Genomic DNA, 25,944 nt, shown 5'->3' with positions numbered 1-25,944 from the left:
CAAACAACTTATTTAGTCGTTTAGGTTTGTGAAAAAGAAGCCAGACATCTCTAAACATGAGAGCAAAGTCTTGGTAATTTCAAAATAAAAGTGTAGATGAACATCTTCGTGGATTTCCTCTGTTGTGTTGTTTTTCTTAGGGGAAGTTTATATTCTGACATTTTGCTTCAGGTGATGTTCACAGGAAGGATTCTGTCAGTGAGTTCACTGAGGACCACGTATTTATTTTAGCCTTTATCTGTTTACACGTCGGTGGTTTTGCTGAGGAAGCTACCAGCAGCTTCCTGTTTGCACTGGATATCCAGGAAACAATCGGCTGGATTAACATCAACACTGGAGTCCAAGTCTGTTTATTCTGTCGGGCGACTGGAAGTTATGAGAAGAAGAAGTCATGAATTAAGGTTCTCAATTTTCAATGCATATTACACCAATCAGCAACAAAGGATTAAGAACATTTGGATTGCTGGCAGGACAAATGAAGCGATTAGACGATGACGACCTCGTGTTCTGGGAACTTGTAAGAGTAAGCGAGCGAGGATAATTTGGTCCAGCGAGCCCGTGGGTGCCTGCAGGCCTGGCCAGATGGCTGTCCACCTCTCAGCACATCCAGCCTGTGACAGGAAGTGTTCGCCTGTGGCCAGGATGTGATCAGTGTCAGCACCCGGGCCTCATCAGCTCGCTCATCAGGCCAGCTGCCTGCCAGGAAACGTCTGAGCGACGGGCTTTGCGTCAGGCGCGCTTTGCTTTTACCGCACCCGGCTCTGTTTTTCTGTTTCTCTCTCTGTCTGTTTGTTCTCATGGTTACTTTTAATGACGAAGCAGTCGCCGAGAGGGATCAATATTTTACCGCAGGAAGTTCGAGAGCTGGAAAAACAAAACAATTAATTTTAAATGAAAGACAAAGTTGTAAAATATCTGATTTCCGTTAATGTGTGAGAGCGCGTCTGAGAGCCAGATATGACTTACGTATGCTTGTATTACTGTTTTTTTGTTTTTTTTTGGAGGAAATCTAAAAAGTGAGTGCAGGAAACTGAAGATACTGTAGGAAATGTTTCCACTCAGCCGGAGACTGTGCAGGACGGGACGCTGTTCCGGGGCAGAAGGGATGAGCCGAGCGCTGCCGCCGGCTCTGCTCGACATGGATTCAATTAAAAAGTCCGGTTCAGTGTAGAAACCACCTGCTCTGATTTATGTGTGCTTGTTTGTGTGTGTGTGTGTGTGTGTGTGGTTGCAGTTCACTCCTTCCTGACTCTAATAAGTTTCATGTGTTTTGTGCGTCTCGTTGTTTAATCTGAAGTTTGTGTCGGTGGAGCTCGGTCGTGTTTTCTTCTTCGTTCAAACACGTCAGTCACTGACACACCTGTGGAAAGAAAGAAGGAAAGAAAAGAAAAGAAAAGAAAAGAAAAATCTGTTCTTATTTAATTTTGAAGAGGAAATATCAGATGTATTTCACGATTAAGGTTTTTTGATATATTATCCATTAAATACCAAGAAAATTCAACCGGAGCAGAATGACTTTAACTGACTTTCACCAAGATTTTGTGTCTCCCGATCCTCGTAGTTCTATCGAAGGATCACAACAAACAAAGTACTGATTTCAGACAGGGGCTGGTGCTTGTTACGGGTCGGCTGCAGTCCCGAGTCGTCACCGGGGCGCTCGGAGGTGGAGGCGGCCGTGACTTGGCCCGACTCCGGAGCAGGTCCATCACCGGCGCAGCTCGGCTCAACTCGGCTCAGTAAAACTGGTGATGGAAAAGCAAATCAGCGTGGCTCGGTTTGACTCGGAAAAACGGCATTACTCTAAGTAGCTTTTACTTTAGTTTTCCTTAAATCATGCCAGGGGATTATTCTGACCCGGCGTCCTCAGTTGCCTCGAGTGTGAACCGTTCACCGCAGCATCAGAACCAAAGAATAACAAGCGACTATCTAATGAGCTCTGAACGGCCTGATGTCCAAGTGATGCTCGGATAAAGAGCGGTTACAACCAAGTGTGACAATTCATTTTGTTCAAGGCTCTTAATGTGTCAACTGACAGGAAAAACAGACCAATTAGTGCAAGTCTCGCTCAGACGGCGTGCAGGAAGCGTTCAGCCGGGATTTCATTTTAAAAAGGCGATATTTCTGGCAGCGGCTTTTAGTTTATTTTCGCGTTCATTTTGCGAGAATCAACACAGCTCCACTTATTAATGAGAGCAGCTCTGCCTTCAGTAAACAGTAACATATAATCAGGCTTAATCTAACAGGAACTGGAGACATGTTAATGGGAAATGCTTTAACTGGCCCCTTAAATCAAGAGGATTAGGAGCCATATGTGAGGTTTTTTTCTCTAATCTCATTTGGGAGGGCCCTGAAGGCTCACGCTGCTCCGCTGGTATGTTTCACATTAGCTGAATCAGAGCGCTTTATGCCAGCGCGGTGGCATACGGGTCCGGGCTCGGGCTATAGGAGGCACAGCGAGCGCCTCCCAAGTGTCAGAGCAGTCAGACGGACAGAGGAGGATAGAGCTTCCTGTACCCGCTGCGTAAATATTCCATCGCTCCTGTTCGGCCTTACGTCACCTGTCCCCAGCGTCGGACACAACCGAGGGAAGCATTTAAATATTCATAGTATACACATATTAATAGACTGTGTGTTTTCTGCCCAAATTAACTGTATCTCATCTTGAAGGGTTCGCTCATGCAGAAGCCGCTCCGCATAAATATTTCAGCGGGCCTCACTCCCTCAGCGAGTTTTCTCAAGTATTAAAAGTTTCGCACGGAAATTTGCAGAGACGTCTGAACAGGTCTGAATGCAGATCAGCTACAACGCATTAAAGTTAATGCTATAGACCTGAAAGTATTGCTTGCTCCTGATTTTTTGTCTTTTCTGCGAAGGCCTCGTCTCCTCAGGATGCAGCACTTACAATGAACTTCTATTTCAGCTGAACTCGTGCTGAACTTTAATAATTCGTATGCAGTTTTCCTGAATCGCTGCCGACATGAACATAACACTTGATGTATTCCAGCCGCTACAAGACCAATTACACTCGAATAGGTGAATTTTAGCCCAGCGACTACGCTGCAGCTCGCTCGTACAGATGCATTTTGCAGCTGTGTGAGAGCTTACGGGTCCACGGATGGGTTGTGGGAACGTCGAAATCATTCTCCTCCACTGATGGGAAAGAATGCAATTGTACAACTCTCGGATTAAACCTTGGCATCTTTAATGCAATCAGCACAGAGGGGAACAAGTCAAGGGTCGGAGTTTTGACCCCATAACTAAAACACCACTTCTCCACTTCTTCTTCTTCTTCTTCTTCAAAACAAGCTCACGAACGTTTCGGAGCACAATGAGAGCCCGTGATGAGATCTTGGAGGCAACTCCAAAGCCACAGAGCAATGAGATCTTCAGTAAGGAACAGATTAGACTGAAGGTCCGTCTATCAGCACGCTAATAAATCTGAAAATGTATTCCTCTCGAGGACGGACTGCCAACTCTATCAGCTCCAAGTCGTGAAATGAGGTGGAAAATCAGAACCACGTTAAAAGTTCAAAAACTATTCTGTTAGGGGTTTTTTTTGTTGTGCTTTTATTGGTGGGGAATAATTAGCTGAAGGCAGCCGGAGACGACCAGATGAGTCTAGTTTGTATATGGAAAATAGTCACAGTGGAGCTAATACCCATCGCCATAAAACAACTCTTTGTGTAACTGTCTGTGATCGCTCACAGCCAGCTGTTAAAGCGCCGCACTAAAAGTTGCCCTCTGATAATAAAATGAAGAAAATACTGTACAGACTTTAAAGTGACATCCTCTGAAGATGGGCCACGTTTCTTGCAAATGTTTCCCCATTTCTACCTTCATCTTGCTGGAAAAAAAAAGTGCGATTAGATTTCAGTAGTTCACATCAAGCGGTAATGATGCCTGTGGGGAAATTGGACAGCAGGAAAGAATTGGATACAGATAAAAATACCACTGAAGATGAACGACTGATAACTGCAACAGTAAAAGACGATGATAATGCAATAACCATCCGTCTATCTACACATTAGCAGAGATGCAAATGAAAACGCTGCGAGGGACAAAAAAAGAGGAGGAACATATGATGAACACTCATTTTTACGACTTCCTCATGAATCGCCTGTATGTTTTATACTACATGTGCTGTATAATGTCCTAATGTTAGAATTAGAAATGAACATTATGGATTTCTTTCTCATGGCATTAATTGATGACGCCTTGGGGAAAGTTCAGACTATAATAGATCTCCGCCAAAACCCAACAGTCCAATTTCTACTTCAATACGCCGGATTTATCATCAAGTTCCAAACATTATCCCCTGAGAAATTAACACAAATGTCGTTAAAACAGCCTGATTTAAAATGTCAAACACAGAGAGATAAAAATCCTGGATCCGTCCCTTTATACAGGTCCAAAGAACAAAAGGTTCATCTCGACACCAGACCAACCCTCCATCCGAGTTTCACAGAAACCTGCTGCGTAGTTTCTGTGTAATCCTTCTGAAGAACCAACCAACCAACCAATGAACAAACAAATGGAAACAGGATGAAAACAGATTTGCTGTGTTACGACTGAAGACGTTTACCCTCTAGAACCCACACAGAACATGTACAGCAAGTTGCAGCTGTGCCATCTTCCTCTCAAACTTTTAAAATCTTCCACGATTGGCTCTCTAGTGTTTCCCACACATATAGTTCACTCGGACAGTCAGCTCAGGCATATTAAGAATCGCTTGAGCATTTTTTGTCCCTTTATTTCTCTCTATTCATACAAGAACTTGATCTGTGATTGATTAAGTAGCCTGGTGATCAATCTGCCCTCGCCCCTTCCCGTCTACTGTTAATGAAAGCAACACATGTAATGTAGGAAAAACTCTTTAAGTGATCCTAAAGACAGATAAAGATAGTTGATTTTTTTAATCTTCATTCTCAGGATGTCAAAGAACCTACCAACCTATTCAACGACCATAATTTAATTATGAGTAAATAGTCAAAATGATTGAGCCAATAATATATTTATTGGCCTGATATATGTCATGTATCCCTTTTAGATTTATATGATCATACTGTGAATAGTTAGTAGAATCAAAATCGATCTAAATGTGGAGAGCAACAAGGATCAAAACATCGCCATAAGGAAAAGTATTTGAGGATATAAAGTGCAGCCTGGGCGACGTGGAGGATGTCGAGTTTGATTTGACAGAACAGGAAACACTGATTTTAAAAGAATGCCAGGAACACAAAGGGGGTACAGAGAAATATCAGGCTGTGACCGAAACCGTCTGAGCCCCTGAGAGCAAGGTCGGCGGTTTCCCTCAGGTGTGTTTTATCCATTATGAGCGCTCAGAGACTGGGAGAGGTGAAGCGGCAGGAATTACAGCATGACTTAGCGAATCCGTTGGTATTCCCGTCAGGACGGACGGACACGGTGCGGCTGGAGAGCTGACAGTACACACTCAAAAAGCACCGATGTCACTTATTATTACTGTATGTTTATCGTCTCCTCCAGCAAATACTGCCCACCACGCAGCCGGTTATTTGATAGCATTGTAAAAAAATAAAAGATAAAAGAAAAATACAAAAGAATCTAAATGATTAATCCATCCGAGACGAGTTCGGAATAGTTTTCAAAAGAATGTGCAGAACCCTACGGTGGAGGCTAACGTTTCATAAATGATTCATGGTGTACAGTGTTTACTAAAGGCTACTCTTTGATTCAGAGTGAAGTGTTTACTCAACCCCGGGGAGGAGAGAGGAGGAGAGCCTGAGGATATTAAAAAGAGGGTCGTCCACGTAGAGCGGAGACGTACGGCCGAGGAAAAGCATTAATGATGGCTTGTTTTGAGATATCCCCCTTTTATAGCCGCTGCATTTCTGAGCTCAAACGTTGTGTCCAGCTGTGACTGAACGTTTGATTACTGGATTTGAGAAGCGTCTGAGAGGCATCTGTGTTTATTCCGTAAGAATGTGCGTATATATATATATATAGAGAGAGAGCAGTATAAGGTGTGAAGTGACAGGTATGTTATGATCTAAATGGTCCATTAAAAGTGGATTCAGCTGCTTCCACAAGCCAGAAAATAAAATCTATAGGCTGTGTTTCCTCTCCGTCTCTGTCCACGGTCACCTCGATTACTAAATCCGTTCCCACAACCCCCCACATCACCGACCACTGTCCATTATTCTGCATACCAATAAAGAGTGGGTCACCGCCGGCCACTGTCCATTCAGGACACTCTGACCTCATCCGCCCCCTCCCATAGGACAACGGGGGCTGACCACAGCCCATTGTGGAGCCTTTGTAATGGTCCCCAGAGAGAGATCCAGATTTGGGTGGCCGGCCCTTCTGTGATTGATGCCGGCTTGACCCCAGCAGTGGCCCGTCGCAAAGGTTCTGGTGGACGTGCAGCTGCAATTAGCCTGAATTTGTCTCTTTAAGTGTCGTCGTCAGCCACAAGAGGTGTGAACACCGTGGAACAGAGAGTTTGAGAGGGGCTCTTCTTTCTTTCTTTCTTCATCTGTCTCATGTCCTCCTGTCCTTTATCCTTATTTTTTTTACATCCTTGCTTTTCCTTCTTCCAGTCTCAAACATCCATCTCCTGGTGACGGTTTTCCCATCATGCTCCACTTCAGCCGCTCCTCGTGGAAAATTAAAATGTGAGTGTCTGCCTCGCTAACCACTTTTTTCTTCCTGTCATTTCTGCACCCATCTTCCTTTCTTTTGTTCATCGTCTGTTTTTCATCATTTTCTTCTTCTCTTCTTTTCCTCTCCATCTTTGAACGTCCTCCTACTGCTTCACCTCCTTTTATTTCTCTACCTTTATCTCCTTAATTCTTCCTACTTATGTCTTTCCTCCTTCTGTTTGTTTTCCTGTTTTATCTTCCTTCTTCTAAAGTCATCTTCAAGCACACAGACTCGAAGTAAAATGTCTTAAATCATTCACGTGCTCGACTCTGATTGGTTGCTCTGCTGCACAATGAACACACATTAACACAGTGAATGGGGAAACTACGATTACTAGCGACTTTTCCCACATATATTTAAAATGCTCTTACACAGCTGACCTGGATCTCAACATTCCCAGATGGGATTAAAACCATCATCTCTGACGGCCCTCTCCACCAAGATGGATCTGAATTTTAAACCAAGAGCACTTCAACCAAAAATAAATATATTCGGAACATGAAAAGTTGGTTCCCAGCTGGTTTTCTTTGACCTGACGTGTGAACTGAAGTGGACTTGCCATAATATACAGGTCTTTGTGCATTTTGCAACGTTCTCCATCCGCAATTCGTCCTGACATTAAAACGGTTCCAGGAAAACTCTTCTGGAGATAGCCCCAAGGTTCAAATAAACTCAAACATAACTGATTCATGAACCCAAGTTAACTTGGTGGAAAGAGGCTTGTGTTCTTGCTTCCTCGCCACAGATGAAAAGAGGAGTCAGGACTTTTCTTGCTTCATTCCTAACAACTAAACACACTTCTGCTTTTCACCGTCGTCAGATACAAACGTGTTCTTGATCTGATCATCCGGCCCTGATTCTCTTTTCTCTCTTGGCTTTCATTCTTCCTCGTCCACAAAATCCCGTCATATTTCCCACCTTCCCCTTCACGACTCTCACCTCTCTGTGAACACACTTTATTCACACTGTCTTGCTTTCATCCAAAAGCACATTGTCCAAGATTTTTTTTTGGGCAATATCACATTTCCGTTTTACTTCCCAGCCTCTTATCCCCCCCGTGAGGAAGTCCTGAAGGAAGAGCTGCTATCACTTTCTATCTGCCTCCGTCTCCTGTCCTGCGGAGAACTGTCACCACTCCTGCCCTCAGCCTCTAATGCCTCTCCTCTCGGTGTTTAAAGGGGTGATAACACCTCTCCCGGTGCCTGTCGTCGGGGCAGCTCCGCAGGGTGCAGCGCGGCCCCCCGAGCGAACACCATACATGGCTGCAAAGTGACGGAGAGGCCCTGGGACTGTCAGCCGGCTTGTAGTTTACTTCTCCCCCATTTCTCTCCTCATCCTCGCCCCCTTCTTTCCATCTCTCTCTTGCACCCTGTCATCTGTTCTGGCACCCTCGTCAGGGGACACTTCAAAAAATAAACAGCGGCTCTTCCTCCTGCCCCCATTCTGTTTCTCGGCACAGGGAGAAAAAAAGTGTCTTAACTTAAGCCGCTGAGAATATACTGGATTAGTTGTGTAAGGGCTCGACTGGGGGGAAGAACTTGTTCTTTAAAGAAACACAACACTAAACTTTGCTTAACGAAAGTGATTCCTCTGGGAAACAGGTAAATCCTTTACCTGACATGTCCAGTATGGAGGATTCAGGTGATTCAGGGACAAAAACTGAATATAATATTGGCAGAAATTGAGTATTTACCTGAAATTGAGAACAGAATAAGCTTTTTCAGCCCAGTCGCCAGGATAAAATGTTGGCAGAGAACGTTTCTGCAAACCACTGATGTGTTTCATACTGACATTTATACAATTTGTGTCATATCACATTAACATTACCTTTTTAGGATGTGACTTTCTTATCAGGAATTGAAGGGGATGGTGATGGAGCAAGATAGCAGCCATGCCAGTGACCACAGATCGCCAGAAAGTGTGAAACCACTGGATAATTTGGACGGGAAGTCGGGACATCTCCAGCTGTGAGTGAAGCGGGTGTTTTTACCTAAAATCTGATCCTTTTTTGTGCCTAAACCTAAAGAAATCATCTGCAAAGCGTTCTCACAACATCAAATTAAATATTGAACCTAAAAAAAGCCAAGTTGCAACACAAAGAAATGCAAAGCTTCAACAAATCGCAGTTTGCAGAAATGTACATTACCAACTTTTAATCTGCAATTGAGGTAAGACTTTTCTTCTTCTGTGGAGTCATACTGCACCACCGTGTTTCTACAGCAGCCCAGAATGGACAAACCAAACAGTGCAGGTCGATGTTCCGATGTCTTGATTCCCATGTTATCATCACATGTTCTCTCAGGACCAGGATGCACATACATGCCACCACATGCAAACACGTTACATCACCAGGCTGTTACAACGCTCCCGTCTGCCAACTGCAAAGGGCGCTGACGCACGGCGACAGTTGCTCCACATAATATGAGCCACATAAGGTCACAACGACAAAGAAAGGAGCCGATGGAAAATATGCAGATTTTAAAAACATTCAGCCTGCACATTTTGTGCCCTTGATGTTGGAAAATCCCTTCAACATGTTGTCGAGGCCTCGAGGACACACACAGACCGTCTTCTGCTGAATGTAAACAGAACTGTTTGTGTGCATGGTAAACTCCTCGGGGCATCTTTAAGACTGAACATTTAAATATTTCTATTTAATGGCTTTTTTTTTGATGTGCAGCTCTGTTGTGTCCTTATGTTCTCCCGATGGACGGGCCGGTACAACATCCATATCCATCAAGCGTCATGAAGGAGCCTCAGCTTTGACATGACAGATTGAACCGACGACACATGGAGCGTGGACTGTTTGCTCTCACTTGACCTTCTATTGGCTAAAAGGTCTGAGCAACGCCACTCAGGCGGCTCTCTGAGGGCCTGAGCAGCGACAAAGCTCTCGCACCATAATGAGCAAATAATGAGTATTTACAATTTACAAACCGTGCTGAAAGATTTCCTGATTTATTTTTAAAAAGTGAACTAAATCTTGCTGTGCCTGGGTCTCTTCTTCCATCAGCCTCCTATCTGCATCGGTTATCAGAGCTCTGTGGTCGAGGCGTCAGAAGCCGAGTCTCTCTTCAGGGGCTGAAGATAGTGATTTATTGAGCAGGCCCTGTGGTTTGGTCAACTCCTTCCTCACATCAACCGCCGGCTTGTTTATTTAAGAGTAAGACAGCAGGAAGTCACCTTGAGCTTCTCGTCTCATCTTCACCTTCCCTCCTCTCCATCGCTTCATCCTCACATTCGTCTCTCCCAGAGTCGCTCATCCGAACTTATAACACGTAGACCTCACCTTGAAGCGAAGCATGCAGAGGGTAAAGACAGTAAATAACAGCCCAATCCACAGAATGAAGGTTGGATTTGGAAGTTTCCGCTTGCTTTGGTCACCGCAAACATGGCTGGAAATGTCACCACAGATGAGCAAAAACGTTCCAAATTCCAGTCCAAATAATCTGCTTTTTGTCATCACAAACATGGCTGGAATTTATCCTGAGGTCTGCTTTAAATGTTTAAAGAAACAATGTGGTCCCTCGTCATGAATATACATGTAGTCGGAGTCCTTTGGAGGAGGAATTTAAGTGTTCAACGTATTCCTTTTCTGTAGCAGTCTGCTCTTGTGTTGTCTATGCAAATGCACTTTGTATATTGATTAGATATTTATCTTCCAAGCTGTTGAGGGTCTTGGCTCGGGGGTCTGCAGGGGCATGAAGAACAGAGGGCCCCCACGAGTCAGAAGAAAAGACCTCCCGTCCCTCAGGTCACAGATTCAGTCTCTGTTATCGGGAACGTGCAACCACTCAGAAGCCTGTTGATCACCAGGGTGCAGCTACACCGGTGTTTAAAGTCCCACATCTCATTTACACTGTTAATTACAATATGTGTCAGAATATCTTTGCAGGGCCTTCTTTAGGCACGTGATGCACATGTGCGTCCTGGCGTTTCAGCGCTGTGAGACGGTGCGTCGCTCTCCAACACATGCAGGGAGGAAGGGAACGAGTGCGCGCATCTTCAGATGAGGCAACGGCAGGAGGGCTTGACTGAGCCATGGAGATGCAAATGACCCGAGAGACAAAAGTACGCTTCAAAAAAAAAGGGAAAGTGTAAATGCAAATTAATATGCAAGCGTGCTGTGTGTGCAATCACACACACAAACACACACACACAGAAGGACGGGCATCATCTGACCTTTCATGCCAAGCCACGAGGGACCGGGACCCTCCTCCCTCCCCCGCTTGGTCCTGTGACACGACCTCGGCATCGTATGGGGATTCCTTCGCTGACTCAAAACAATCAACGCCCTCCACGAATCCAATCTCATATTTGCCCCTGAAATAAAGCTTGAGGACCAACAAAGGAATAGCTGAGTGGGAGACCAGCGCGAGGAGGGTCCCGACTCAGTGTGACATCCTCTCTAATGATCGGCGGAGCAGATGGTGAGAGATAAGACGACATGTGTGTCCCCCTCGTGCATCTCGGGCATGTGTCGCCGTCACCCGCTGCACCGGCAACTCCGCGGGTCGGCTTCTGTATTTATCTGAGGGATCATGCTCCGTTAGGCCGGCACAATGTGGGAACACCGTCTTATCTTAATCGTCTAGTTAGCCTTAAACTTTCAAACACCTCCACCGACTTCCATATACACATGAACGACACCTGTCAAATCTACAGAGAACATCATCTTGTTGTTGTTCAGGGGGTGAAGATCAGTTGTGCAACATGTTTTAACTGAGTCGATGTTTGCTCTCTGTGTTTACTCTCAGGATGAACTCAACAACACACTCGCACAAAAGACGGGCAGCCAACACACACACACACACACACACACACACAGACGTCCTGATTTGTTCAGGACACTTGATTCATTTCTGTTTTCTTTCCCAGGAGAATCCCCGCAGCACAAGCAGCGGTGGAAAGCGATCGCTCCTGCTGGAGGAGTTGGTGTAAATTAAAAGGGGGAGAATGGGAGGAATGTCTCTGAATGGGGAGGGAGGGTGAGAAAGAAGAAGACAGAGTGGAAACCAGAAGCCAGACTCTGCATCTGTCCCCTCTCTGCTGGCGTCCCTCCGCCACCAAGGGAACAGCAGACGAGGGTAAAGCCTGCCAAACCCCCCTGTACCACACACACACACACACACACACACACACACACACACACCGTCTCTCTCTCTCACACACACTGAGTGGCAGGTCCGTCTGGGTCAACAGTCCACCCTTTGACATTCCAGCAGTGAGAGAGATACGGGGGTGTCGGCTCACCTGGTCTGTGGCTGTGTGGCAGCAGAGGACAGTAGGGGAGCAGCGCGGCTGTTCACAATGTTGGTTTAGCTGTTCGAGGAATCAGCGACGTCTTAATTTACCCTCCTGTTTGCAGAACCTGCGAGTCAGACGGTGGAGAAACGACAAGGCGTCTCTGACCTGATGTTTTGGATCACCGGCCATCAAAACACTTAAGATTTAACGTAATCTGGATGCAGACCGATGAGGAAAGTTCCTTCATGCAGGAACCAGTTCTCAGTAGTACCCAGCGCTGCAGTGTCGCTAGCTAGCTGTGTAGCTTCATTTAACAGAAACTAGAAGAACCAACTCCTGCCTTTGGAGCAGGTATAAGGTCCTAATTTGTGTGTATTCTTAAATAATTTGTATTCCTTTAGTCCATCAGGGTCCACTGATGTCTGAAGAGTTTACAGTACATGTCAGTGCCGCGGTGTGAAAGCGACTCGCTGCTCTCTCTGGATGTGTAAGATGCAGATTTCAAGTTTCTTCTTCTGACTGGAAACATGTTTTCTCTCTTCTTCCTGCCTGTTGGTGTGTTGTTGAGTGTGTCTGTTTCATTTTTCTGTGCTGCTGTCTTCAACATGAAAGTTCACCCCAGGACAGCCGGTCGGCTCTGATCGGACAAAGTGCATTTTTTTTTGCAGTGAGAGGCGACTTTTTCTAAACGCAGCTGAACACAAAACATGAAAATAACGATGAATAAATGTTTTTATAACACGATGTTTTTCACTCGCTACCCTCGACAGTACAGATATAGAGTACATGCATTCTTTCTGGACTGATATTTCACTCTAAACCCCTTTGCATCACTTTTCCACAGTTAACTTTAAATACACCTCGAGCTGCAGGTCAGATATCTGGCTGGACGTCATGCCACCGCACCCAGATCTTCTCCTTTACAGCCCCGGGTTTCTGTATTGGACCCATCTCCTTTCCAGCTCTCCTCCTCCCCCTCCCTCAATTTATAGTCACAAGCTCTCCCAAGTTCCTCATCCTGCCACTGTGAGCTTACAGTGTGAAAGCCGAGCAGACGCCGACAGGCGCTGACATCTTCCAGAGCAGCCGGAGGGTTTGCCACACACTGTGCCCCTTTTTAGCTTCCAGCGACAAAAAGGTGCAATCCAGCTGCAAGCTGGCTGTATTTCCTGTCCCACCGTATCGATCTATTTATTTATTTACTCTAAGCTCGATTCCTCCTCTCGCCTTCCTCCGTTTCTCTCCCTCCGTTCTCATCCTCTCCCTCGTCCGAGCACCCAGGGATCTCTCTCCCGGTTTAATAATTCATGAACACTCGGGCTGCTGCCGTAATCCTGACTGACACTAAAAGTCTGTCTAGATTTAGCGTCATGAAATTTTCATCCGTAAATGTACAGTCGAGCTGCGTCTCTCGCCTCTCCTCTCCTCTCCTTTAAAGGGCCACTCTTGCTTTTACCCAGCATCTCTCTCCCAGCAAGTTTGCAAGGCTAGCCTCATTCTCTCAGTCACGTGCACACGTGTACGAGCATTAAAACATATACAGGCGTGCACACAGCGACAGGTAACACACACACACACACACAAGCACGTGCACGTGCAGAGGCATAAATAGAGAATCCAGACACACTCACACACTCAGTCTACAAGCTCCAGCTTGATGAGGCCATTTACAGTCTTACATCTGGACTCATTTGTTCGTCTCTGTCAGCAGCTGAGGGGAAGAGAAGAAGCCTGCGAGTACAAAGTGACTTAGAGAGCCGTGAGTGGTCGTTTCCCCCGCGGGAAATCAACATCCTAACCGAGGGTCGGTGTCACATTTTAGCCAGCGAGCAACACTGAAACACAACCCCGTCAGCCTCGACTCATCGCAGCTCCGTCCTTTCACTGTCAAACCTTGGAGGACATTTTCAACGTCACGCTGCAGACTGAGATTTGTATCTTTTGTCTGCTTGTCTGATTATTAGTCTTTGGGTTTTTCTGACAACCAACGTCCTACATGAACAATGTCAAAGTACAATTACAATTACAGTTCAGTTCAGGGAAGGTTAAAGGTTTGAGGAAGCGGTAGGTTTTTGTTGGACGTTAGACCCAAAATTAAATCTTACAAATGTCAACTATAACATGGAAATGTAACATTTTTTATGAGGATGTCCAATCAGAGTTGATGGTAAATGTAGATTATTCAGTCTGTTTTATACTGAACAAGAAAATCTGCGACATTATTGGTGTTAAGTAAGAACTTCAGGCTATTTCAGCTTCAGATTCAGCCTCTGGTGTTGGTGCTCATAAACAAAACTTGTGTCTTGCATGTAAGTTAACAACATTTCCAACAGTGAAAGTAGCATCCTAAAATGTGGAGGATGTTGAGGATGCGAGGTTAGCTGCTGCCGGCATGAACTCAATGTGGTCGAACTGAGAAATACAACATCACTGGTTGGACGTCCATGTAAAGTGTCCAGTCAGTGAAACTGTAGTTGCTCCTGTGAAAACTTGAGCAGCGTGCACAAAATTTCTCTCTTCACTTTTAAATAAGTTATATAACGAGTTATATATAACGAGTTATCTAACTATGAAACTTTAAGAAAAGGCCTGTGAAACCAAAGACGCTGTTGAGCATCTTTGGACAAAAATCATAGAGAACCTGTCGAAGGCGATGTGAGCGACATGCTGTGATGTTACTGTTGCTGCTGATGGCTTTTGGCACGTATCCAGCGCTCGTATGGAAGAAGACGAAAACAAAGACTTTCAAAAAAAAAAAAAAAAAGAACAACCTTGCAGCCCGTGTTTTCCTGGAGAGAGGGAAAATCCAACAATGAGTAAAATTACAGCGCTTCAAACCAGCTTTGTGAAGGAGAGATGAGTTCACAGCTCCACAACACGGTTGTTAATTCATGTCAGCACGTACATTCGCCGCCCGGAGCTGTTTTTATATTTCGCCTTAGAAACAGCTCTCCCCCCTTTTTCCCATTAAAAATGCACTCGATGGTTTTACTGAGTAATCAGTTGATAAGACGCCTGGAGCCTCGCCCCTCCTGGTATCAGTTAATTCTCTCTAGAAGAAAGAAAGAAAGCTGGAGCTCGGGGTGGAGTTGATAAACTTTCAATGCTCATCGACAACCATTCATGGCCGGTTAAGTGCCAACCATTGCCACGGTATTAATAGCCCTCTTATCAGCGGCGAGAGAGAGAAAGGCCCCTTTAATTGGCTGCCGGAGTAATTTTGCTCCGTAACATTCGCCGGTATCAAAAAAAAAAGAAAACGTGCGAGCGGGAAAAGATGGACGGATAACCCTCCGATGACAGTAATGTTTCTAATTACCACCCACCTCTGCCTCCATCGCCTCCATTCCCCTCTCCACCTCCAGCCTTCCCGCCCCACTCACGCATGCTTCGAGAGGGCCAAGTCAACCTGAAGAGAGAGGTAACCACAGCGTGGAAAAGCACCACTCACACTAATGGACAGAATATGGTAAGCGAGGAGGGGAGGGGAGGGTTTGCAGACTCTCTCAGCCCACACGATTTCCCATTCCTCTGTTTTGCACTTTCTTTAATGTCCTCCTCTTTTTTTTCCTCCCCCTCTCTCTCTCAGCTTAACCACTTCTCGTACTATCTGCTTCGCTCTGGAAATGAAAAGAGAAAAAAAAAAGACACACATCAGGCGGCACCTCCATCGCGTCCTCTCACCACTTGCACCCTTGTATAAACTCACTGCACTCTCTGGCAGCTGTAAAATATGCATGGCGACATATCTTTGCTCATTGGCAATTTTCTTTAAGCCAGGGACACATTTTACGCAGGTTACAACAGCACCCCGTGACACCTATAAAAGCAACTTCCACTATCTCTCCTTCACCTCTCTGGCCCTGCTGGAGGACAATCGAATGGAAGCTGTTATATCAGCAGTCTGGCCGTTCGCTTTTACTGCCGCTTATTGAAAAGGGACATGGACTCCGGCAGCGCTGAGGTCAGTTGGCTTCTCCCTCCCCGTCCTCTCCTAGTTCGCCGCCGGGACTATCACGATCTTTTATCCATGTGATGGCAGTTTTTTATTCTTTATTTACATCATTCCATCTCGTATAAATGTTACGCTATTCCTGTCATCTTAAAAACAGCACATTAAAGTTTTAGCATGCTGCTAAAAACGTGGCCAGCGCTGCTACATTTTGCAGCACGTGACTGGGTTTCCACAGGGACGAGTGAATGTTCCTCCTCGCCGGTTCAGTAACATCAGCTGCCACAGCGCTGCGCTGGGAAGGTTCTGACAGGTCGGGTGGAGAAGCTGCTGAAATCTCTTTATTAGGCCTTTCAAATGGTAAATCTATCAGGCAATGACCAACTTTTAGCGTATTTGTAGTCGTAAACATGTGGATTCCTCTCTGGTGTTTGCAGTTAGACTTCAGGTAAGGTTGGAGGTTGGTGGCGAACACATGAAGTAGCAAAAGTCCAATTAATAATGTGTGTGACCCAAAATCAAGCTGACACGGTGCTGTTTCTGCTGCGACTGGGTCTTTTTAAACAGTGCAGACTGATCAACACGTATTTCCAATGACTCATCATGTTTTTATCTGCACGGAAAGTCAGTTTGTCGATTAATAAAACGCTATATGCAGTCAAATATAATCAAAGGTGCACCAGCCTCAACAAGGTGGTGATTTTAATCCAGAAACACGATATTTCCCAAAACCTAACCAAGTTATTACGTGCTAGAACCCAAACAAACCTGAAGAACAGCAATTCCGTGGATACGCATCAGTTAAGACATGATTTTTAATTTAAGAACATGTTGGGTCGTTGTTAACTTCAAGTCAAAGGTGCATTTGTCGACGCTCACTGACAACACATGGGATTTGTTGACCACAAAATATGACAGAAGTCCAGCTCGATCCTTCAACCTCAGCAGAAATCCTCTTCTTCTAACCTCCCCACACATTAATTCTTTAACATTAACCCTTCCAGGTTACAGGCTGAGTGACACCTTCCTCTACAACACACCAGGATCTTTCCTTTCGCCAAAAAGAAGCTTCAACGTATCGCCTGTTCCCGTTCCTGTCACACTCACACACACACACACACGATGACATGATTCTATTCTCTGTGATGCAGATACTATCAAAAGCATTACAATCAAATGCGTAATCCCCTCTTGATTTTTTTCTACATTTTTTTTTGGCTTTGAACTAGTGTGAAGAAGCCATCGCCCGGAGGACAGAAGAGTGAACGTTTGAACCGAGGCTTCAAAACCCGGAGTGGATAAATTTAGTCCGGCGAACTACCCACGACTCTCACCGCTTGATCAGAACAGTAACTAATGATACAGAAGAAGTGGAGAATGGCCTTTTTATCTGTGCGTGCTCTGAAACACTGCCTGCAGCGTCTCGGCAATTATAATGGCAGAGGGGAGAGCATCGGGAGGACGCGAGGATGGCAAAGAGGAGGAAATAAAATCCACCGTGTAATGAAGCGATCGCTTGTTTCAAATGACTTGTTGATGGCGACACACACGTGTCCGCCGGAGCAGCAAAGAAATGCATCAGTATTCAATATCACGGGTGGAATCAGCAGCCAACACGGTGGACAGGACGTTAAATACAGGTGTGACTCGGTCCGGGTGGCGGGCTGCTCAATGACTTGAGCTAACGTGTTCATTTCATTCCTGTGTTCGTGGCGCGTTGATGGCACGTGTGTGTGCCTACATGTGTGTGCACTGTTTTGCGGAAACAATGACAGACGCACACACTCGGGGTCTCGGCCCCCCATGTGTGGAAGATGACGCCCAGTGGGCAATCTCCGCAGACAGATGTCAGCGCCTTATTACAGTCGATGCCCACCTGCCCCTGAGGCCAGGAGAAGGCTATGAATAAATTTATTGCGCTAATGTACTGACCTTAAAACTGTGAGTGACACTTAAACGCTGCAGTGATGCAGGCAATTGATGTAATAGTCATTAAGGAGAGAGGAAAATATATGCAGGGAGAACTGCCTCAGTCTATGATACATCCCCATTCTTCTTTCTTCTCACCACATGTGTATCCGCACTGCCACCAAAGTCTGCTTTGTCCAGAGGAAAACCTCAAATGGGGCCCCGTCTCCATGCCAGGACCGGGAAGGCACGGTGGCAGAGGAGTTTCCACCACCTCCATCACCAGCAAACCACCTCAAACAGCTCCGCGGCCGAGCAGGAGCGCTGGGCGGTGGGCCGGGCCGCTCTCATCAGGGCCTGATTAGGGCTGTGAGTGGGTCGTCGGTCATGGACCGGCAGGAGGAAGTGGCAGGCCAATGGTTTCCAGACGAAAGAGTGGTAGCTATTGCACTGGAAGCGTTACCATTGAAGTCTGAATGTGACATCACCTAAACAAAGATGAAGTGCAGCTCTGTTCCCCCTCCAGGCAGGAGGCAGCGGTTTACGGTGATGCCAGCGCGGCCACATGTGGAAACGCCGCTGTGCACACATGCACACGTGCCCACGCGTGCGCACTCACGCGCGCGACATGCCCACATTCCCCTCTTTTTTTTCCTCCTCGTTACTTTGATGCAGAAGCACGCAACACGCGACCACAGTCAGCTCCGACAAAAGCAGAAAAAAAAAATCCTTCGTGAAAAAGCCACACAAAGTCTTACAGCTTTAAAAGATTCCCAGAAATTCTCCTGTCCAACTTCCATAATCGGCTCTCAAATGATTTTCATCTGCTTTGATATTATACGAACTGATAATTCCTGCTGACAGAATGATAACCATTAGATATAAACAACACTGAGGCTGAGGCGATGTGCTGAAACACAGAATCTTTCTAGCTTCTCTCCGCTCTGATCATCCACAAATTGACACCCCTCTCCCCACACACACACACACACACACACACACACACACACACACACACACACACACACACACACACACACACAGCATCCTCCTCTCCCTCACATTACCATGCCAGCAGCTGGGCAGAGGACCCCTGCTGACAAACTGTGAGATATTGCCTCATCTGTTAGCGGATGCTTTAACCATTACAGAGACCCATTTCTCTGGCACAAACACCCAGGCTGTCTCATGCAGGGACTTAATGTTAATAATCACGCATTAGATGAGACGATGATACTCACTCATGGACTTGCGCCGGGCTACTCTGGCGATGGAGGGCTTTTTTCTTTTTTTTTTCCTCTCTTACTTTTCTTCCTCATCAGATGGGAAATTGAAGCCATCCGTCTGTGGAGATGGGTGGGTGGGTGGGGGGGCTTCCAGCAGGGACAGACCGATCGTCCCTGATGATAACGCGGGTTGCCGGATCCCACCGCCATGTGCATTATTGATGGCCATCAGTCGGCGTGTGTCTGACCACATTTAAGTGTCTCAGCAGGGGGGAGGTGGTGCAGTAATCAAAATACACATACACACTGCAGCGTCTCCGCCCCCCCCCCCACCTGCACGCAGTCCATCATCAAGTGTGCATCGGCACATCCAAGCTGGCACTCACAAGTGATGTTTTCATGCAAACAAACACACACGAGGATGCAGAGAGAGCTGCTTACTGGTTTCTTTACACAATCTGTCAGTGAGCAGAGTTTAGTTTTTGATGTGACACATGCAACAACTTTAAACTGGTTATTAATCAGTCTCAGTTTAATATTAAAGTCTATATGATCTGACTGACAAAAGCGAGCTATCAGAAAGAAGATCAGCGTCTCACAGCCTGCAGACAGAAGTCGCTCTGTAGTCTGACGGTGCTGCACAAAAACAAAAGGTACAGGTGTGTTTAAAAAAGGAAACCGGCAATAAAAATACATCTTTCTTTTACTGGCTTGCACAATAAATGGCCGTGCTGCTTTTACTGCTTTCCCTTGAATTTTCTGTGTGCTTTGCCAAGAAATATTTCTTTTTCTTTACTGAAATTCTCATGAAATAATGTGCAAATGTGAAGTTGTCAGATCAGAGCAGCTCCTGGTAGGTTAATAAATTACACTTTAATTGATGCAGTTTTTCTTGCTAGCCTTCTGAACTGTTAGCCTCAGTAGCCTCCGAGGTTAAACAGGCGATCCTGTCGTCGACATGACTTCCAACGTCGTGACCACAAGTTCCACTTGAAGGCAGCGTCACGTTCAAGAGGACGTGACAGGATTACATATAATAACATAATCAATAGGATTCTGATGCATCGCTCTGCATTTGTGTTTCCATTAATCTTCTTTTCTAACCTACATTGTACCTGCAGTGTTTCCATCAGCTGCATAAAATCTCTTCCCCCCTCAGCTCAGAGCTATATTTCACATTTTCACTCTGAGTTTTTTTTTATGCGCAAACTGAAAAAGTTCCAACTTTAGCATTTCTGTTGCTCATGGCGGCTTCGGTTGTGTCACAACTCATGTCCTCTGTCATCACACAGCTCCAGCGTCGTACCGACCGTGCAGCCCCGATGTTTCCTGCTCAACACCCAAGAAGGAAAAAGAAATGTGTCGACTCAGTGGTTTGGTTTCTGAGTGGCTCCGAGTTATGCAAGTTAAGCTGTTTGCTTTCATAGTAAACAAATTATGATTGTGACTCATCGCAGCCAAACTATTTCCTCTACCAGGCAGGAAAAACTGGGTTTCAGCTTCAGCTAACCAGCCAGTTTAACATAATACACATTCCGAAATGTTCGTGGTACCGACACAGTCTCACAGTAGTTCATAAAAGTAGAGACAGAATTTAATCAATAGTATCTGTGTAAGAGGGCAACAAGTCCCCACTTCTTTTTTTGTTTTTTTGGTGACACTCAACAGAAGTTCAGGATGGAAATGTCATTTTCTCTACCCTTTACTGAAGCGAAGTCCATAAAATAAATGTCGTGACCTTCACTGAAGTGCTTTTGGTGCCTGAGCCGGACCACAGACTGGATGAGAACCCTTGGTTCTGGTGTGACGGGCTCACAGAGCCACCATCTACTCTGACCACCTCTCTCCCAAAACACTGTGTTCATGTCCGTGACTCCTGCAGATTATATTTCACCCCCGTGTCACAAGCAGCTGATGCACCGTGCTGTCACAGACGCATTGTAAAGATGCAGAGAGCTGCACAATCTGCCGCGTATCCAACACGAAGCACGTGTGCAGGATGTATAAAACTACTGCAGTACAACAACATTACTTACAGACTTGGGTAGCGCACAAACAAGGTAGCAGCTGTAAAACACTTTTTAAAAAAGGCAAATAAATCACACATCAGAGAAGCAGCCGCAGTGGAAACGAACTGCAACACTGGAGCTTAACATGAACCGGGAACAGAAAAAAAAAACCCTCGAACGCAAACAGAAAAACCAGACACCATAAAAATCACCAGCAGCGGCGATCACTCGCACCGCGGCGGCTCTCGCAGGTGTATCAACACCAGCCACAAACATCTGTCTGACACACAGTTATTTGATTCATTCTCTTTAATCAGTGCAGCCCACCTGCCCCCTGCTCCACCTGTACATCCCCTCATTTGAAAACAACTAACAGCCTCCCTGTTGGCCACCACGAGACAGACAGCTGTGAGAGCCAGCTTGCCGTTTCCTGCGTCTGCCGGTGATGGAGACTCATCTACAGAGCCGGCGGGGGCTTCGTGTGACCAGAGGGGGGAGGGGCTTACACTTGTGCAGCACACACTATTCCTGTCAGATACCCTGTCGGGAGACGGCGCAGACGTCAGGCAAACAGGAATCTGCATTCGTAAATAAGGAGATATGACAGATGAAGAGTGCGCGGGTGTAACAAGCGAACAGGTTGTCAGTCTGTTCACGCGGGCTTCCGAAACACACAAAAACAAATCAATCTCTTAATCTCCAGTAGCTGCATCTATAATGTATGAGAGATATATACTGCATTAATACGATTCCTGGAGCTTCCTGTCAGCATGCATCCACATCCACCCCGTCTTTCTATATGAAAGGCGACCAGACGAAAACCTGAGAGGGCAGCTGCACGGGGCCCCAGCGCAGCAACACCTTTGTTTAACCGGTCATTACCCCCCGTGGAAACCAGCACAAGCTTCTCTCCTCAGGTGTGTCGGCTAATCTCCTTTTATACCTGCGGTGATAAGATAGACTCCCTCTTGATCCCCGTGTTTCCTCTCGCCGTAACATCTCCGGCAGCTGAGCCAGTCGCAGCACGTCTGACATCTGTCAGACGGAGGAAACGCTGCAGAGGGAGGCCGGGGACGGAGGGTGAGGGGAGGGGGAGGCGTGATCCAACAGGGCCCCAGATGTAGGGGGATATATCTGGCATGTAGCGGACTTTACAGTACATCCACCTCAAAACCAGTTTGCTCACCTCTTTCTTGTACGAGCATGTTGATTCAGTTTAGCACGAGACATCTTCATGATCTAAATTTGGATTTAAGTTCGGTATGCAGCAGAAAAACAAACCTCTTCCTCTGCACAGTTCTTCTGAAACCTGACATATTTCGAATCGAGGTCACTTTTTGATCTCCTCTCTTGTTTCGTAGACTCTGGGGGAATTCCACTGAGACGACCCTGCGTCTTCAGATGTGTGCAGGCTCTTCTTCATCTTCCTTTTCTCACCTTATTCGACTGACGTGTATATAATGCCAGTCTAAATTTATTGTCTGCTATTTTTACTTTATGCTGAGTGGGATTTATTCTTGTGCCGATGGCCCCTGACCCAATCTGACTTTGTCTGACTTAGAGGATGATGTTGATCAGTTTGCACCGATCCACCATTTATAAGAGTTCAGATTCAAGTCCAGCAGGCCCACCTAAATTCTGATGCAAGTTGTGATCTTGCTTTTCTGTGTTTCGGGACTAAAATGTCTCTTTAAGTAAGCCGACTGCTATAAGTTCACTCAGTTGCAGACTGTCTCAGGTCACTTTGCATCTGGTCCAGGGTCCAACGAGCCCGGTCTGTAGGTCCAACTCTAAATATGAGGACTGTTTGATTACTAACAGATGTATTACTTTTTGGCTTTGAGATTAAACTGCATCACTACAGATGATTCAGGAAAACCTCCCACTACAGCATTTGGATCAGTACGTGGATGTCAGACTAACCAGAACAAGGTCTTGAACCCGGTCTGAAAGGGTCCTGTGGACCACATTTGAGCAGTATGACACACAGACCTGAGACCTGCAGCAAAAAGACAAGACTCTCCTGAACCAAACTGTGGTCCTGGATTGTGTCACTGGTACTAAGAGGACAGGGACCCATGAAGACCTCTAACCTCAGAGATGGATATCTCAAAACCTCAGCAGAAAAAAAAAACAAAAATCCAATGTAAGTGTGTTTTTAAAATTTTAGGAGAGCCTGTTGCAGGATGCAGACAGACAAGAGGGCACAACACGGGCCAAAGTGCAGGATTGCGTGTGAAGCCGACCACCAAGCCTCCATTTCCTTTTTAAAGAGCTGCTCCGTGTTGATCTCCCGCAGGAGGGCGGGTAGACAGCTAAATCTTTAATGCCCACCCCTGCAGCCCCTCTGCCATGTTTCCAGCCATCGTGACAAGCCTGTTTGGATATTGTGCAATTGCTTTGCAGCAGCTTGAAGCTAATATGATCAAACACACCACACAGCAACCTGCTCTGGGTGTACTGTCAGGGGAGGGAGGGAGGGAGGCGAATGGGAAGAGTCAATAGGGGGTTTGCGTGTCTAGTGCTGCCAGGTGTCTGTTCCCGTCCCAAAGCCCAGAGCAGCAGCCGACTGTACCCATAACAGCCCAGGAGGCACCCGCGATGACAATAAGACATCATCTGCAAACGCTTCAATTACCCCCTGTCACTCCGCCGCGCTCCTCTGTTAATTACACAAACCATTTCCTTCAAGATGGCTCGCTTTGGCTGCCGGCCCGGACATCTATCACTCCTCTATCTGCGTCTGTCGGAGCCGTGAACAGGTTAATCGGGTTAGTCACGAGTTAATGCAGGTGGCGTGGATTCAGGGGACAGGCTGGGCGCTCGCCAACGGAACATGGGCCACTTCAAACCTGCCAAGCTGGGTCTCTTTTTGTTTTTTTTCTTTTTCCCACCCGCCCTGTCTTCATTCACACCACATCCTGTTTGTCTTGCTCTCCGGCGTGTCTTTCAGTGCTCCAGCTGAGCAATTATCCAGCTCCAGACTTGTAAATATCAACGATGATTTCTGATGAGAAGCAAGTCAGTACCTGTACGTGAGGTCGGGGGGGGGGGGACATGCTGTTTTCGCTTGGATGGATGCTGATAACTCTGTTTGCACTGCATTGTATTGTGCTGTAATAATGACTGCTGTTTACTCTGTGTGATACATTTTCCACTGAGGTTAAGTGGCTCCATGGAGAAGCAGTGCCACCAGCGTGCACCATTAGCCGATATTTCCAGTGGGCAGCGTCTCAACCTCGTCTGAGTCCTTGTTTGGGCTTCATCAGCGTCCGTTGTTGCGCACGTCGAGTCTTAGAATCCAACCGTAACCACTTCCTCTTTTTATTTTGCTCTATATGAAAGTTCCCTCAGGACGACGTCTGACTGACAGGAAGGAAACATTTTTCCCACCTTTTTATTTGCCACAGCATCACAGCGGGGATTTCTGCTGTGTTCCACTCATTACAGCCCACTTCTACCTGGGGGAGGGCGGGAGTTGGAACACATGAACAGGATGCTCGCTCAGATCGGCCAGTACGAATTGGAATGGGAGGTTTAATTTTCATTCATCCAAGTGAGCCTGAGCTAAGTGAATTTAACTCAAAGATACAGTACAATGTTGCATGTTGGGTTTAACTTTGTTCCTTATTTGAACGAGCCCCACGTTGAGCTGCATACAGCAGCAGGGAGCTTTGTGTTGGTTTTGTTTACGCAACCTAAAAAGGGACTCACACAACCACCCAGCAGGATGTGTCAGTCAGATATGGAGCATCTATACCCCCGAGAACGCAAAGAGAAAACAATGATTCTGAGCTAATTTTAACTTGAGAAAATCTAGATCAGTCCAAGAACCCAACACTTAACTTGGTGGAATGAAAACACAGTGAAATGTCTTCAGCATACACAACCTTCTTTTGTTGGGAGACGTTACTGTGATCACTTATTAGCTTTGCTTCCAAACATTTTAATAAAAATTAGCAGTTTTTAACCAGTGAATAAGACATTTTGTTCCGATACGTTCTGAAATCACAACTGCAACAACCAAAACACAAAAGATTCTTCATTTTCTATCATAAACGACAAGAAAAGCAGAAAATCCCGACATTTAAGAAGCTGGAACCAGAAAATATTTGACATTATTGCTTCAAATGAAGTGGTGATTCACTTTCTTTTAATTGTTTTAATCGATATATTGACTATAACTTGCAGCTCCGGCGTACAAAAGTGTAAAACTGTGCTATAAACTGACAAGAACAGACGGTGTGATATTTATCTGTTTGGATTCATTCTGGCCAAAAATCCCCACGACCAAGAAAACTTCACCCGCAAATTGCCGCGGATGTCAAAAATCCCCACCCGTGGACAGGTTTGTAAATACATCACCTCCAGTTTTGTGAATGGGCGCCCTGTTGATACACAGAGGTGTTTCAGAGGCTTGTAAACAAACAGCCCTGGAGGTGTATCTCATTATGAGCCATGAGGAAACACTGGCTGCTTTTATAGGCAGTGAGGGTGTGGGTAATGGGAGGGAGGAGGGGATGGGGGCATTTCCGATAAGCAGGCAGACCCACCGCTACCGGCAACCCAAACCTCCCACACAGCTACGGGTCACCTGAAACCACACAGACCCCCCACCTCCAGAACCGCAGCGCCAGGCCGAGCAGGAAGCAGAAACACAAGGGAAATAGCCAGAACGCCACAGACAGAGCTGCTGCAACACGTCTTCTACTGGACACACGCAAGTCTTTTAATTGTTTCAGATACTCTGATGTGTCTGTTACACAGCCTGCGTAAGGTTACATTAATATACTGAGTTTAAATGTCCATTAAAACCACAAAAGTATTACAACTGACCAACTGTTAGATTCAAAATGTTGGATGTTGATGCACAAAGACACTGAATATGTAGGCAGAAGCTGTATCAGCTCTAAAAGGAGCA

The 25,944-nt window shown here is 46.0% G+C and overlaps 2 long non-coding RNA genes across 2 annotated transcripts in view; both read right to left on the bottom strand.

Annotated features, from left to right (window-relative positions):
• Positions 1-12,063, bottom strand: part of LOC119009772 — a 124,140-nt gene extending 112,077 nt beyond the window's left edge. Inside the window, exon 1 of the long non-coding RNA XR_005071818.1 lies at positions 11,935-12,063. This is a non-coding gene — a long non-coding RNA (uncharacterized LOC119009772). The remainder of the gene's footprint in view (positions 1-11,934) is intronic.
• On the bottom strand, positions 335-1,335 carry LOC119009773. Its single transcript, XR_005071819.1, has 2 exons — positions 967-1,335; positions 335-864 (listed from the first exon to the last, which is right to left on the bottom strand). It is a non-coding gene; the product is annotated as an uncharacterized LOC119009773 (long non-coding RNA).
• Positions 12,064-25,944: the final 13,881 nt, after the last annotated feature.

Source organism: Acanthopagrus latus, chromosome 20 (genome assembly GCF_904848185.1).
Source record: "Acanthopagrus latus isolate v.2019 chromosome 20, fAcaLat1.1, whole genome shotgun sequence".
NCBI classification, from domain to species: Eukaryota; Metazoa; Chordata; class Actinopteri; order Spariformes; family Sparidae; genus Acanthopagrus; species Acanthopagrus latus.
This window is presented reverse-complemented; position numbering and strand designations above follow the sequence as displayed.